At 40.0% G+C, this 16,970-nt stretch overlaps 1 long non-coding RNA gene across 1 annotated transcript in view; it reads left to right on the top strand.

The window, feature by feature from the left end:
• The first annotated feature begins 565 nt into the window (after positions 1-565).
• Positions 566-16,970, top strand: part of LOC309608225 — a 46,617-nt gene continuing 30,212 nt past the window's right edge. The window contains exon 1 of the long non-coding RNA XR_014232746.1: positions 566-7,021. This is a non-coding gene — a long non-coding RNA (uncharacterized lncRNA). The remainder of the gene's footprint in view (positions 7,022-16,970) is intronic.

Raw genomic sequence — 16,970 nt, forward strand, 5'->3', positions numbered from 1 at the left:
ATTGCTTAATGATAGTAGCAACTGATTAAATGGATGTAACACACACATGCCTACCTACATACACCCATTTATTTTTTAAACCCTTCTTCAAAGACACTATATTTGACTGTAGGGCTGTATTCAGTCATTAGATGCTTTTTCATCACATGCTGCATTAAGTGTTTTCCATTCAGAAGATAGATCTAACACACTAGCCTTATCATTCTTCATTTTGCAATTTAAGTGTAAAATCCTGCCAGTGTTTCCATTCATTAAAGCAGTCTCAGAAATTAAGCACTAATTTCCCCTTGAAGTGGCCATTTCGGTTTTTTTCTTTCTTTTTCTTTCTTTCTTTCTCTGTCTTTCTTTCTTTCTTTCTCTCTCTCCCTTCCTTCCTTCCTTCCTTCCTTCCTTCCTTCCTTCCTTCCTTCCTTTCTTTCTTTCTTTTTCTTTCTTTCTCTCTCTTCCTTCCCTCCCTCCTTCCTTCCTTTCTTTCTTCCTCCCTTTCTTTCTTTCATTCTTTCTTTCTTTCTTTCTTTCTTCTTTCTTTCCTCCTTCCTTTCTTTCTTTCTTTCTTTCTTTCTTTCATTACCACTGTAATGAAGGGGCCAGTAATACGGTAGGAAGTGATTTCAAAGGCAGCAATTTCTTATTATGAATCATATACTTTACCCACCACCCCGTCCCATGTGAGTTGGCCATAGTTATATAAAATGCATGTGCAAACTCCATCTCTGCTGAGACTAAAATAGTTTTTGAACAGCAAATCATACTGTCAGCACAAAGAGTAAACTTTCAAGCATTTCACTAAAGCAAAGAAGAGGAAAGCCACTATATATTCACTATAGGATCATTTCTGATCACTCTATTACTCTTAGAAACAGATTTTCAAACTCTTAAAACACAGCTATATTATAACACATCTGATAGGGATAACTAGTATCAAAGGACATATGAGAACAGGCACTTAGAAAACTATAAAGCACTATAAAGGTATTAATTTTTTTAAGCTTTCATCTGGCCATGCTCTTCCACACCATCAGTCACACAATTCACTCTGCTTCTACATGGGCTCCTCTTTTTGTTTTCCATAAAACTGAGGCTTAGCAAAAATATCTTGCTTTCATCAGTTAAACAGGAATTTCTCTTTTAACTTTGATCTTATCCCATGTGGACTCCTGATCTATGATGAAAAATTATTTTCCATCAAATGGCTAGAATGTGGTCAAGTGACACTATTGCTGGTTGCAATTGGTGATACAAGAGAAATCAGTGTCCCTCTTGGGTATTTCTGGGTTTATCTGGATGCTCATTTATCCCCAAGGACCTTTCTTCCACCTATAGCTTGAGTTGACCACGACGTATTCACTCTAGGTTAATGGGAGTAGGAAATGCAACCTAGTCCTTGAAAAAAACTCTACAGCTAACTAAATAAAGTCAATCTGTGAACATTTCCTAACTATGCAAAATAACAATTTCATGAACATATTCTTTCTTCATTTTAAGAAAAACAAAGAGATCGGCCTAAAAATGTGATGAAATCTCTGGCTCAAAATATAATGTTGGGGCAAAACTACAGTGATGGTAAAAAGATCAGTGGTTGCCAGGGGTTGAGGAGGAGGAGAGGGAAAGGAAAGATGGAGAGGTGAAACACAGATGAAACTATTCTGTTTGAAACTGTAATGGTGGATATATACATTATACTTTAGTCAAAATCCATGGAAGATCCATACCAAAGAGTGAGACTTAAGGTAAATTGTGGACTACAGTTAATAACCATGTATTAATATTGGAACATTAATTGTAACAAACGTACCACACTAGTGAAAGATTTGTATTTGGTTGTTCCCTTGTCATTGAGTTTTAGGAGTTCCTCATATATCCTGGATACACGTTCTTTATCAGATACATATTTTGCAAATATTTTCTCCCAGTGTGTGGCTTGTCTTTATTTTCTCAACAATGTTCTTCAAAAAGCAGAAGCTTTTAATTTTGATGAAATCTAACTTACCATTTTTTTCTTTTGTAGATCATGTTTTTTTATCATTTCCTATAAATCTTTGTCTTACTCAAGATCACAAAAATTTTTCTTCTATGTTTTCTTCTAGTTTTATAGCTTTAGATTTTACATTTAGGTCTAGTTATCCTTTTTGAGTTAATGTTTGCATATAATATGAGGTATGGGTCAAAGTTCATTGTTTTGCATGTGGATATTCCATTGTTCCAGCACAATTTATTGGAAGGAACTTCCCTTCTCCACTAAACGGTCTTTGCACTTTTTTTCAGAAATCAATTGACTGTATATGCATGAGTCTAATTTTGGACTCTCTATTCTATTCCTTCCATCTATGTCTCTATCTTTTTGCCAATATTACACTGCCTTGATTACAGTAATTTAAAAATAAGTCTTAAAATCAGGTAGTATGAGTCCTACCACTTTGTTCTGCTTTTCAAAAATTGTTTAGGCTAATCTAGTTCCTTTGTCTTTTCATGTACATTTTAGAATCAACTTGTCAATTTCTTTTTTAAACACAGATGCATACAGATGTTGAGTTATAATGCTGTACACCTGAAACATATAATTTTTAAAAATTGCTGCTAGATTTCTATTGGGATTGAGTTGAAACTATAGAACAGTTTAGGAGAATTGACATCTTAACAATATTAAATTTTCCAATCCATGAATATTGTATTTATCTACATTTACTTAGGTATTCTTTGATTTCTTTCATGAGTATTTTTAACTGTCAGAATATATATCTTGCATATGTCAGTAGATTTTTACCCAAGTATTTCATGTTTTGGGTGCTCTTGTAAACTGTATTTTTTGAAATTTCAATTTCCAATTGTTCAATGTTGATATCTAAAAATAAAATTGATTTTCCTATATTGATTGGTGTTCTATTTTCAATGACCAGTTTCTCCCTGAACATTGTATGTAATCTAGAACACTGGTCCTCAAACCTGGCTGAGCCTCAGAATCTCCTACAGAACTGTAAATACACAGATTCCCAGACCGCATGTCCCCAGAGTTCTTATTCTAAAGTTCTGGGGTGGACCTAAGAATTTATGTTTACAAAGGTTCCCTGGGTAATTCTGATCTTGGAGAGGTTTGGGAATCATCATAAAACATTTGTGGATATAAATGATTTCATAGATAAGACAGACATGACAGGAGCATAATTCATTTCCCATACTGACACTACTAACCTACTACGCTCATTGGGCATCTTAAGTTGGATTTCCAGTGATAGATTTGCAGTGATAAGTCTTTTCTGAAACCAAACCACTTCTTTTTAACCAGTGGCATGCATCTGTTGGAAATTGTGCCACATTACTAACTGGGGTTAGAAGCTCATTAAAATTTAGTCTATGGCCATGCTTGGCCAGATTGGCACAATATAGCTAACTATTTGAACAACCTATATACAATTGCTTTGGTGGGGGAAGCAAATAAGGGGACACTGGCTGAAAAAGTAATAAAATGTGGTTAAATTCTAGAATGGTTTGCCAAGATAAAGTATGATTATAAAGAGGTTGTTGAGTACAAGGGCTACAAAGTCATATTTAAGTAGTTTGTCAAGAGGGTGAGAATGGCTGTATTAACAGGGCATTGAGATATCTCTTAGAAGAACCCAAAAGCAGGAAGTGCAAACTGGCCTCCCCGGGGGACCTGGAGAAGGATAAAGAAAGCCAGCAGGATCCTCGGTAGTTACTCTTCTCCTTCCATCCACACAGCTGTTTCTGGCTTCTCTCTCTGTCTTGTTTTCTTCCTGCACAGCAGCTTTCTCAGCTCCCTCTCAACCAAAAGAATCCTTCAAGGAGATCCACATCCTACATCTACATGACTCCAGAAGCCAAATCAATGCCCAACTAAGCAGTTCTCAGGTCAGATTACGAGACTGGCTTCAATTAGATGATGTGACTATCTCTTAATATTGACTGATGGTGGCTTTGGGAAAGGATCCTCTGAGAAAGAGATTGAGTAAGGCATGCAATTTGATTAACATCTGCCATATATGGAATCTCCTAAGAAATACGAATGATGGCCATATAGTGATATAAAGTGTTTCTACCATGTCATGTCATGCTGTGATGATATGTCCCATAGAAGTATACCTATTTTGAATTTTCTAATAAACTAAGAACAGCATTTGCTAAATAAAACTCTAATGCTTGTAAAGAAAACATTCTGTTCTCAACACACAGAGTTGAAATTTAGTCTGTTCTTTTTTAACCTGAGCATTGCAGAAACAGTACTGGGGTAATTAAAATTAAATTACTTTTAAATAAATGAGCTGACTACATAACAAGGCCATGGAAATAAGGCCATTTACTTGAATACTATGCTATTTTTTTTCTTCTTTTTCATTGCTTCTCAGATTACAGTGGTTTCCAGATTATATCTCGGAGTTCAGTCAAGTTGGGCGTGAGGCTTGGCATTCATTAGAGAGCTACTTCCATCTCTGTAAGTAATGTAAGGGGAAGGAAGGTTTTTACATGTCACATAGCAAGTGTTCTAGAAATGTTGGAACCAGCATACACAGTCTCCAGAATTAAGTCTTAGGTCATAGCAACCAGGCTGTTAGGGGTAGAATAGGGTCCTATCAAGATCTACACCTCACTTTATGGAAGAGGAGATTGAGGGCTCCGGGGATTATAACGTTGCCTACGGTCTTGCTCTGAGGTACTGGCAGACTGGTTGGGGCAGAATACTGATGTTTGAGTCTCAGCTGAGCTGCCTTTTGTGAAACCACGTTTTTCCACTTAAAAGCTCTGAGCAGGAAAAAAATAACAACAGTAAGCTTTTAGGGATTCTGTGAGAACTGTTCCACATGTACATGTATTTTTTATGTATTTGTGGGAGGATGTGAGCTCCATGTCCTTCTATTCTGCCATCTTGACCTTCAACAGTAGGCTTTTAAAAACCAAGGCTGTTGTTCTCCCCAAAGAAACAAACCTGAACAAGGTTCCTTCAGCTCTCATTCTACTGCTGAGTCCCACATCTATCTCACTATGTTCCTCTCCTCCACCATCTGGGTGCCCAGCCTAGACTCCTTATCCACAGCTTTTATTAGAATGCGACTTTAATCTTCAAAGAATTATGTCAGTGTTGCTGGTATTCTTTTTTTTTTTAATTAATTATTTATTTATTTATGGCTGTGTTGGGTCTTTGTTTCTGCGCCAGGGCTTTCTCTAGTTGCGGCAAGCGGGGGCCACTCTTCATCGCGGTGCGCGGGCCTCTCATTATCACGGCCTCTCCCGTTGCGGAGCACAGGCTCCAGACGCGCAGGCTCAGTAATTGTGGCTCACGGGCCCAGTAGCTCCGCGGCATGTGGGATCTTCCCAGACCAGGGCTCGAACCCGTGTGCCCTGCATTGGTAGGCAGACTCTCAACCACTGCGCCACCAGGGAAGCCCTGCTCGTATTCTTATAAATGCATCTAGACTTTACAAATGATACCTGGCATAATGACTCACATAACTAAAATATTTATATATAAATACATAAGGCACTAGAAAAGGAAACCATCTTAGTAAGAACTTTAATAACTTAACTTATGATTTAGCTCTTCCCAGAGTTGACACTGATGGGTGTTATGGGCTGAATTGTGCTCCCCACAAAATTCATACACTGAAGTCTTAACCCCAATGTGACTGTATTTGGAGACAGTGAAACCGCTAGATGGTATTTCGGGGGGGCTCTGAAGAGCTCCAGTTCTTTATGTCTCAGCACAGAAAGAATTCAGTGAGAGGCAAAGTGATAGATAAGAAGTGATTTATTGGAATAGGACGCTTGTGAGTCTTACGAGTGGGTAGGCGAGCATTGCACTGCCCTGAGTACTTAGCGGGTTGCATTTTTATAATCAAAGGAAAAGAGGGAAGGGGGAGAAGACCACCTTCTTCCTCGTTCTTCGAGCCTTCCATCATTAACTCCTCCTACATGTCGGGTGGGGGAGTTTTTGACCCTATATGACTCATCTGGCCTGTCATGGAGCTATGGAAAAATTATTTCAGGTCTCAGTATAATGAGGGTCTTTCACTTTGAAATGTCACCTTTCCCTAAATTATTGTTTTTTATGTGTGCACAGAGCATGTCCTAGGGGTCGTTAACTTGTTGACATCACTGGGCAGGATGTAGGCCTTATTTTTCCACTATTGTTTTATTGTCTTGAGGCATGACTTGTGCCTCCATTGCATGGGGTTTTTTAAAATTTATTTATTTATTATTATTTTTAACATCTTTATTGGAGTATAATTGCTCTACAATGGTGTGTTAGTTTCTGCTTTATAACAAATGAATCAGCTATACATATACATATATCCCCATATCTCCTCCCTCTTGTGTCTCCCTCCCCCCCTCCCTATCCCAACCCTCTAGGTGGTCACAAAGCACTGAGCTGATCTCCTTGTGCTATGCGGCTGCTTCCCACTAGCTATCGATTTTACATTTGGTAGTGTATATATGTCCATGCCACTCTCTCACTTCATCCCAGCTTACCCTTCCCCCTCCCCGTGTCCTCAAGTCCATTCTCTACGTCATTGCATGGTTTTGTTACTAAGCAAGTTAGCTTAGTTTTGTTGTTAGGCAAGCCTGTCTGGCTTTGATGCTAAACGACTTGCTCTGCTTCGTAAGTCAAGCAAGCTGACATTGTTTCAGGATTTTTCCCATTACTTTCTTGAGTGATCATTAACTTACTTCAGTCTCCCAAATCCCCCTAAATTTCATGCTCTAGCTATTGTACAATCCCCTAGTGGGATTTCTGGAATAACTATTTGATTATCCTACTCTATCCCTATCAACAGGGCATATAACGAAGTAATTAAGGTTAAATAAGGTCACCAGGGTGGAGCCCTAATCCAACAGGACTGGTGTCCTTATAAGAAGAGAAGAGACACCATCTCAATCTCTCTCTCTACACATGCACAGAGGAAAGGCCATGTGAGGATAAGTGAGAGGACAGCCATCAGCAACCCAGGAAGAGTGGTCTCACCAGAAACCAACCTTGGCATCTTGATCTTGGATTCCAGCCTTCAGAACTGTGAGAAAATAAATGTCTCTAGGTTAAGCCACCAGTCTGTGGTATTTTGTTGTGGTCCGAGCTGACCAATACAATAAACAAGGCTGTAGACTATGTTGCAGATGATAAAATGTTTTCTGAACTCCTATGCAAGGCATCTCTAACGAAAGAGTAACATAAGCATATCTCTAGAACTTATTCTAGTATATATTTTTTAAAGTTTATTTTCATTTTCCAAGGTTAACACTTTAAAACCTTATGAGAATGTAATATAGTTGTGTGGCTTCTTTCTACTATAAAACTTTTGCCAGATTTTTTTAGCATGTTTTACTTTTTTTATTTTATATTTATTTCAGATGTATCATTTACCAACACTATTCCATTGGATCACCTTTCATATTATTTTTCCAACAGTTTGGGAATTTCATCAAATATTGTGACCCTTAATCTTCTTTTCCTAAAATCTAAGTACTATGTTTTAGAAAACCCTATTTTTTCATTACATAAAAATTTTAGGCAGTTTAATTTCTTTTTTACCTTGATCCTTGAAAATGAGCTTTTATGTCTGTTGCATAAGCCTATTAGATTAAAGTGATACTACCTGTCTCATCTTTCCTTATATCCAGACCCCACTCCTAAATTATAAGAGGATCCATACTGACAATAGTTATTTACTTACTCCTGAAAGATACAAAATCTCTAAATCACAGTACATTCCCTTTTCAGCAATAAATCCTGAAGTCGTACAAAAAGTTGCCATTAGTTGTATTATCCATCCCCAGGGCATTTGTGTGGGAAAGCTGTTAAGGGCATTTTACAGGCTGGTAAACTGAATAGCAAGATTGTGTGAATTTATTTTCAGTATCAGGCTGAAGGATCACAGTGAAATATTCCACTCTTAGTCCCTCTTGTACATTTCCATTTTCCATTTCCTGACTGTTAAAAGATGATGCAAATATACTTGATTGATTGAGATCAAGGAAGAAAGACAATGTCCACCAACTTTTCATAGTTCTAACAGGTAAACGTGCTCCAAAAGATCTTTGAATCTATAAATAGGGATTAAAAATACAGAAAAATGTACCAGTTATGATGTTCACATTCACTTTAGCACATGTTATTTTATACAGGGCATTTAAACACATCAGAAATTAGGACAAAACATGATTTGAGAAAGACTGGCATTCATTGCGATTCTGAAGGGCATAACGTTAATTTTCCACGTCATCATTAGGTGATGTTAGCTAAATCGGACAGTATGACTGTGATTGCCCCCGTTCACACAATCTGGTCTGATTATTTTGACTGCATGTTATCATGTGCATGAAAGTCATGTCAAATGGGTTTCCCAGAAATAAATGCCAGAACAAAAACATGAATCTGCAGTGACCACGTTAACTCCTGGCTCGAATCCTGACTTCTTGTGAAAGATAGTAAAGTCCTCCATTAACTTCCCCTTCCAAACTCTCTCTTTTTTTTTTTAAAACCTCCACAGAATCCTGTGTTCTAATCAGGCCTTCCTCCTTCTTCATGTTCTATGAATATGGCATTTGTTCCAGGCTGCTCTCAGAGTAAAGTCTTTACTATAAAGGATTCTTTTCTATAATTTCCCTGGTTCTCCAGCCTCATCGCTTACTGTTCTGGCACACACACCCCCTCTAGCCAAACTGAGACATGTGACAAGCTCTCTCTTCTCTCTTTCCTCTTGCTCTCACGGAAGGATTCCATCTGCCTGGAATGTTCTTCCTCTGGCTAATGCCTTCTTGTCTTAAGATTCCTCTTGGGCATTAGCAATGCTGGGAAACTTTTCTATGTCCTTTTGTTTCTCCCCTGGCTGTGTGGTGCAGCTTTCCTCTGAGATCAAGGAGCAGCCCTCGCTCAGACCCGACATGGTACTTCCCACCGTGTATACACACCTGCGAGGGTCTGTTCTACTTTTAACTCTAGAACAGGGACCACATCTTTTATCTCTATGGCCACCTCACTTAGAACAATGAGGGGAACAGTAAATGTTTATTAAATGATTGTGCCTATGTTTAAATTCTCCCCCCCTTGCCCCAAATCGCCTCCTTCCTTTTGTTCGCCCATCTTAATCTTTCTACTCTCCCCAAATCCCACTTAAGCCCCATCCCTCTAGAAAGCACTTTCCCTTCTCTGTTTTTCTAGAGCATGTGGTTTGTACATTTAACTATTTATTTTGTGAAAGTCTCATAGACTCAAACCAGACTAGAAGACTTTCTAGGTAAATGTTGCCTCTTTGTTACCTCTGTACAGCCATAAAAGGTTTCTAATACTCATTGGTTGATTTGCCTGAATGGGGAATAAAACACTCTGGAAAAAGTGTAGAGGATCAACTCCTTCAAAAGAATAATGATCTGTACAAGGCCACGGTACCTTTTCAAAATAAAATAATTCCCTTTGTTTAATATAATCACTATTATCATCATTAGTGTTTTTTTTATTATTTTTTTTATTTACCAAATAAAACACATCTATCCTGAAGCCAAGAAAAGCAACAATACTAGTGACATGCTTTGAGCGCTTTTATTAGTCAGAACCCTGGTCTATTACATGCCCAAGTCTTTAATATGCATGAAACAATATTCTCTGATGCAACAGAAGATTAAAGAAATACATTAAAGCATTCATTCTGAATGAAAATACATGGACAAGGTAATTCCCAAGACTCAGAGCAAGTACAGTGAGGAATATAAGCTGAAGTAAGTCATTTCTCCCCCAGAGGAATTCTATGCAGATTGCTTGCAATTTTTCGTTTTAAATCTAAGACGTTATGGCATAGAGAGTTGAAAAATAAGGTTCCTGACTTGTTCACATACATGTTCTGGTGAGTGTTTTTTTTGTTTGTTTTTGAGGGGTGAGGATTATTCGTTGATAATTTCACCACAGGACCTCTTTGTGGTTAAAGTGCTGGGAGCCTCCTATGTGCCCTTCTAGGCTACTAGCTGCTTAGGAGCTTGTCTGAACCTCAGTTTTTTCATCTTTCAAACAGGAACAATAAAATCTTCTTTGCTTACCCCAAAGCAAAGAAGGGTTGTGGGGTGGAGTGGGGCTGGGAGATCAAATATAAGGAGTTAGACATTTTCAAAGCAAATCCAAAGGCAAGACGTTAAGATTCACTTGTTCCCACAGTTTGGGATCCCCCCAAACTGAATTTACAAACATCTGTATTAAATCATGAGACTAGCGCTAATATATGCCTCATGCAGGCTTACAGTAAAACCTGCTTTGCTTATCTACAGGGTGAGGAATTATTGTTGGGCTACCTAACACACTTGGCAGGAGGTATGAAGCCCTGAATTGTATTCTTCTTACAACCAATCGATCAATAAATATATATTCATTAGTTGGTATTCACAGGCAAATAGAATGGGCACTGTATGCTGTCTTCCCAGTCTCCAGGATCGGAATATATGTTCAAAGACATATGGTATGTATGTTAATTAAAAATCCACCCAGTGTAGTTGTACAGGGGTGGGGAAGCGGGGTGGATCCGGAATCTGGAGGAGAGACTGCTTGAGATGAAACCAGAAAAAATAGTGGATTAGTTTCCTAGGGTTTCCCTAACAAAGACCACAGGCTGGGTGGCTTAAACCACAGAAATTTATTTCCTTATGGTTCTGGAGGCTGGAAGTCCAAGATCAAAGTGTCGGCAGAGTGAGTTCTACTGAGGTCTCTCTCCTTGGCTTGTAGAGGCTGCCTTCTCCCTGTGTCCTCACGTAGTCGTCCTTCTGTGTGTGTCTGTGTCCTGATCTCCTCTTCTTATACGGACCCCAGTCATATGGGTTTAGGACCCACCTTGAAGACCTCATGTTAACTTAATCACCTCTTTAAAGGCCCGTCTCTAAATACAGCCACTTTCTGAGGCACTGGGGTTAGCAATTCAACATATGAATTTTAGGGGGACAAAATTTAGGCTCTAACAAGTATAATTCAGATACTAGAGGGAAGGGAGGGAAGGCATTCCATGCAGGGAGAAGGTTCAGATGCAGAGAGGTGCAGGGGCAGTGAGTAAACCAGCATCATACAACTCAAATCAATAATATGCTTCACAAGCACCAGAATGCATTGTTTTATTCAATCTTCACAATAGACATGAGAGAGAGAGACGAATCTTTTCAAATTAGAAAACAGAGATTTAAGTGGCTTGCTGCTTACCTCACTCCTCAAACTTAGTGTACTTGGGGATCTTATCCAAGAGCAGATTCTTATTCCTCAGGTCTGAAGCAAAGCCTGAGAATCAGCATTTCTCACAAATTCTCAGTGATGTTGAGGCGAGTGGTCTGTGACTACACTCAACTAGCAAGGGTGCAGGAGACAGAGGGCAGAGTAGGAGGAGGTCATATTTTAACAGTTGGAACTTGACCTTGCGGTATTGAATCTGCTGTCTCAGATCATGAGTTACATTAGGTATCATCTTGCCAAAAAATCACATGTAGTGATACTTTCCCAGTTTAGAAAAAATTTAAGATTTTTGAATTAGGTGAGACTTTCTCCATTAAAATTTTTCTCCCAGAAAATTTTCTTTAAACACTTAACATTTAACTAAAATGAAAATACAAGAAGCAGGAAACTTCCAGAAAAAGAATGTGAAAGTAGCCAATCATGCTCAGTTTGACAGCATGTTCTTAAGAGAGATGTTTGCTCATGTCTGTGATTTTGATATCACATGCAATAGAAAATCTTCCTCCTACAAGTATTATTCTTAGTGTGTTTAATGGAATTAAATACATCATGACTCTATGGTGCTCTTCAAACCCTATGGTGCCCCCAGACCCCTAGCTGAATAAGCTGGGAGTGACTCTATAGGAGAAAAAGGGCCACTGAGGGCTAGAGGCCAGGGAGTGGCTTGATGAGAGCAGTGTTTGGGGAGACTGACTATGGGAACTTCTGCAAGATGGGTGAGAGGGAAAGAGAGATAGATAGCAAATGAATGCAGGTATGAAGCTTTGAGCAAGGGTGGTGATAGAAAGGGGAGGATGGAGGCTGCATTGTCCGGATTGGGGGCCTGCAATCAGCTGGACAATACGACAGGTCTTATGTTTTGAAGGCATGAATGGAATGCCAACTGGTCATGCTTTTCAAGAGACTTCAATTAAGAAACTGACACCGTGGGAAACTGCCTCATAGATTTTAAGATGTATTAACAATTCATGGTTAGAATTAGCCTGGGAAATAAATATAGTGGAAATATCCTTATAAGTAATTGTAAAGATGCTTTCTAAGTACCCATTTCCCTAAGATAGGCTCCATAGAAAAAGGAGTTGGGAGGATTCAGGAGAGGTATCCGTGATCAATTAAATGTTAGACACGATAGCCCCTCTTTAGAGATGCGCAATGCTCATTCATTTATTAAAAGTTCTGAAAATCTGACTATTAAGAAATACACTAAAATCCCTGTCGAGCTTTAACACAGCATTTCCTTAATTGACCACATGACTTCTTTTGATAAACATTCCACTAACATCCGGCTCAGCTAGTGTTTCAAGAAGCATATCGTAGAAAACGCTGTTCTAAACCAACTAGCTGAACAAATACTTTTGTTCTTTGTAGTTTGTAAACTCTTATATCATCCCTCCACTCAATGATTTGGGAAGAAAATTCACCCTTTTGTAATATTTGTATTAAGACATGAGACCCAAACTCTGGGTCCCGAATTCTCATGCTGGAAATGGATCATCATGATGAACTTCTAAATGGTCAGTCGTTTATTATTTAACACACGGCTATTGAATATTCACTTCTGGGGGAGGCACTGTCCTAGGACTTCGGTGGCGTCTACTAAAGTATAGTCCTGCTGTTCAAAATCTCTAAAGGGGAGAAAAGAAGACTGTAAGTAAGTACAACCAGGAAACCAAGAGAGGAAAGAAGAAAGATGATGGGTTTTTGGAAAGGGTTAGATCATAGACAGTCAAGAGGATCAGAAAAAGCATCAGGTGAGATTTGAATGGGACGGTTTGACAGATGGAGATCGTGGGCGGCAGGGGGGAGGGTAAGGTAATCATATAACATCATTCAAACCTAAACACTTTCGAAAGTGAAAGAAGGTAGACTGATAATTACTCCAGGGAAATAGGCAGAAGCTGGTCAGTCTAGTTTAGGGGGAAGAAATGAGTGAGACCGTCTATTTACAGAGACCCCTGGGGAGGACAGAGAATAGCGAATGGTCTAACCAGACCAGGAGGACATTGGGCTGGTGATCTGGCCCCCAACGACCTCTCAATTTCGTCTTCTACCCCTCAGTCTCCAGCCTGGGCAGTGCCCCCCTAACACCACACAAGCCCTTCTCAGGATCCTTGCACTCGAGTCTCTCAGATGTCCACATGGCTAGTGCCTTTACTTCACTGATAGCCAAACGAAGCATCCTTGCTGTGCCCGTCTGAGTAGGACGGTTTGTCACTGACATGAGTGATGACCTCCGATTTGTGGTTTTAAATGACCACTGTTGACTGCTGTGTGGGGAGTGGGCAGGCTGGGTAGAAGCAGAGATCTGGGAGGAGGGCAGTGCCCTTGTCCAGGTAAAGGAATAAAAGATTGACTCTAAGAAGCTTGGTTTAGCAGCCACGCAAGAAGCCAAGAGTGAGACCAGTGGGGGGACTGGCTCATTCAGACAAGAGAGATTGAAACCTGAATTAGGACTGCGAGAGTGACAACAGCCAATGGAGGATGGAAGTGACATGCTTGGTATCTGACTGTACTTGGAAGAACGAAGAAAGCCAGGTACCTTTGATGAGCGTGTGAGAAGTGTTTTGAAGATGACAAAATCCATCAGACTGGGTTGTGAGGTCGTTTTCTGTGATGTGAACCACATTTCAAGACACCTGGAGAATGGTGAAGGAGAGTCAGCGAGCACTGACTGCTTTTTCAAGAAACGGACAAATAGTCGTGACAGCTTGAAGGAGAAGCCAAATTTAAAGGAAAAATATTCAGATGTGGGGATACCTGAGTTTGCTTGAAGCCTGAAGGAAAACTCTTTATGGAAAGTAGTGACGAATTCCTATAACAGGACCCAGAAAATGGGGGCTGCCCCAGTGTTGTCCCCATGTCACAAATCTAAACCTATATCCTGCACTTCCTGGAAACGCCTGGCAAGGAGACCTAACACACACCGATCACAACCCTCCAACTCAACCTCAGCCAGCTCACCCGACCCTAAAACACAGGACCTGCTCGCCTTGTAAGGAAATCCCCAGCCTCCTAGCCAATCACGCCTTGTTTCCACGTTGCCTCTTCTAATGCTGTATAAACCTCGCTCTTGCCCACATCCCTCAGGAAGAGAGCCCCATGCTTGTGAGGTACTGTACTCCCGCAGTCCATGCATGGTTCTCCCTTGAGTAAAGGACCTCAAGCTCGTTCCTAGACTGTTTTAGTTTTGTCATTTGACAAAAGTAATTTGAAGAAGCCGGAGAGATGAGACAAGTGATGGAACAAAGTCTTGGAGAAGGTGGCAACCAGACCAACGCCAGTGGCGGTGGGTTCCTTCTGGAGAACCTCCTTCCTCTGAGACAGGAGGGCAAGAAGAAAAGAAAGGAACTATAAGCCACGCTGGAGATAGAGGGGGTTGGGGTTAATGAGATCCACACAATCTCAAAGAATTGACAGGCAAGGTGACTTGGAGAGAGGGCAGGGTGGGAGAGTACCTCGGAGCTTGAAGTGAATGGAGTCCATCAGTGATAGGCACCAGGGTGAACTCTGAAGCTACAAAGATAGGAATACACACAGTCTCCATCCTCAGGAAGCTTACCATCTAGCCAAAGTCTGAGCCCAGCATGTTCTCAGGTCTTCAATGGTTGACCCAAGAATTCGGTGCACTCTAGATAAAAGCCATCCGCAAAACAGAGTGTGCAAGGGTAGCATTTATAAGTCACTGGACAGCAAAGCTGGACATCAGGGCACATGGACCACCTAGACGGTATTTTTTAGATGGTATTTTTATTAGATATTAAATAATGGCAAATTAAATTTATTGATTTGCATTGGAACTCATCACAGCTATTTTTTAAATACGCTATTTGCATAAGCAATGGCATCTTTGCTATGCCAACCCTCTCCACTGTAAATTATTTCTCTGTGTGAATCCTCACTGTAGAGTAGAAAAGGTAAACTGAAAGCATCCCTGGAGTGAGAGTTAAGACTGGCTATAAAATGCCTTCTGACTTCAAAACAATATGTATCTGGGCCAAATAAATGGAATTCTGTCCAAACATAGTGTTTTCCTAAAAATATCTCGCAAATAAGAGAACCATAAATACAAAGTTTTAAATATGAATAAAAGAGGGAGTGAAAAACATTATGTCTGTCTGTAATGACGAATAATTTCCAGTTAATCAAAGAGCTACTTTCATTTTTTTTCTCAATGAGAAAACAAATATGTTAGCCGTTTTAAGAAAGCAGTTTCAGACACCCCACAACTTTGAGGATTAAACTACCTCTGTTTTAGGTGAACCCGTCGTGTATAATAATCTAAACCATGAAATGTTCAAGTAGCAACCCTTCTGGTTCTACCCAGACTAAAATAAAACATTATAAATTAAATGCTGGTGAGATAACAAAATGGTTTTTCATATTCTTAGGTTGAGTTCCTCTGGGGTGTTATTGTCAGTGACTTTAGAATTATATTTTCTGAGGTAGAGAGGTCTAATTTGTGTTTATACCTGGGTTTACACCAGGGTTAAAAATGATAATTGGGATGGTGAGGAGGAGGAGGAGGATGGGATGGTGAGGATGGGATGGTGATGGTGGTGACGGCGGCTTCAGAAAGGACAAGGGCTCCAGCATCCCCTGCTCTTTTCTGAGTTGTTTAAGAAGCAGCTCCCCTGCTTGTGTTTTTGCAGTAAGGATCTATCACCCAGTTTGGTCAGTTGCCTTGTCAGTTACACACACACACACGCACACACACACACACTCGCACACACAAACAAATGAGCTCCCCACACTTCATTCATGTCAGAACTCAACAGCTTGAGTAGCACAAATATTCTGCAGTCACTCATGAAAAGAAATTTTTAATAATAAATATCTAACAATTAATGGGCTGGTGACTGCAGTTGTCTTCAGGGCATACTATCTAATTTCCTTGCAGTGTTTCATATCCTTACTTTTCACGCTGCAACAGTCTATCATTAAAACCAAATGCAGGTTTCTATCACTTTTATTTATTTTCCAAATCAACTTATAAATCAGTGCCAGGCCTTGTTACAGATGAGTTCCAATAAATTACCGGCTGTGGACAAATTCTGAATGTTAAACACTTGCTTTTTCTTCTTCCCGCCCTCGGTCTCTGTCTCCGTTCTCTATTGTTTTTCCTCTCTCCGCTCAGAGAAACGATGGCTCTCCACAGCCCTCTAGGCCTCCATACCTCACTGGCTGTGCTTTGGGTACAAGGAACAGAGAGCCCTTCATACTTAATTATGTGCTATTTAAATAATGCAGAAAGGCATTTCTTTCTCAGAGAAAAATATCAACATAGGAGACAAGAGCTATTTTACAGTCCTTGGGAAATTTACCTTCCTGAATTTCAAAAGTGAAAGCATTCTCGTTAGAAGCCTCTTACATCCTCTCAGCAGCCTGAGGTTTGAAGACCTGAGGTCTATTTTTCACAGATGGCAATTCATTAAGCAGCTCACCTACCTTTCCCCAACTGTCCTGTCACCACCTCCGAGCAGCCCTTTGGCATGCCTGATGGGCTCCCGCCACCTCCCCCAGGAAGGGTTGGGGGCACAGTATCTGCGTTTCTGCTCCCACTGACCTGGGGTCTGCAGAACATACAGAAAACATGAGACACCCTTCCTGTAAGACTAAGGAACGAAAATTCTAAAGAGACACAGTCTTTGATGATAACCCAGGACTGTCACATGCTCCATCACGCTCACATTCGCAAAGTGTGTCTGAAATACTCTCATCTTAGCTGGAAACTAAGAAAAGTGCCTTCCGATTCTTCAAACAGCAAGAC

This window comes from Balaenoptera borealis, assembly GCF_965194805.1.
Source record: "Balaenoptera borealis genome assembly, chromosome: 12".
NCBI classification, from domain to species: domain Eukaryota; kingdom Metazoa; phylum Chordata; class Mammalia; order Artiodactyla; family Balaenopteridae; genus Balaenoptera; species Balaenoptera borealis.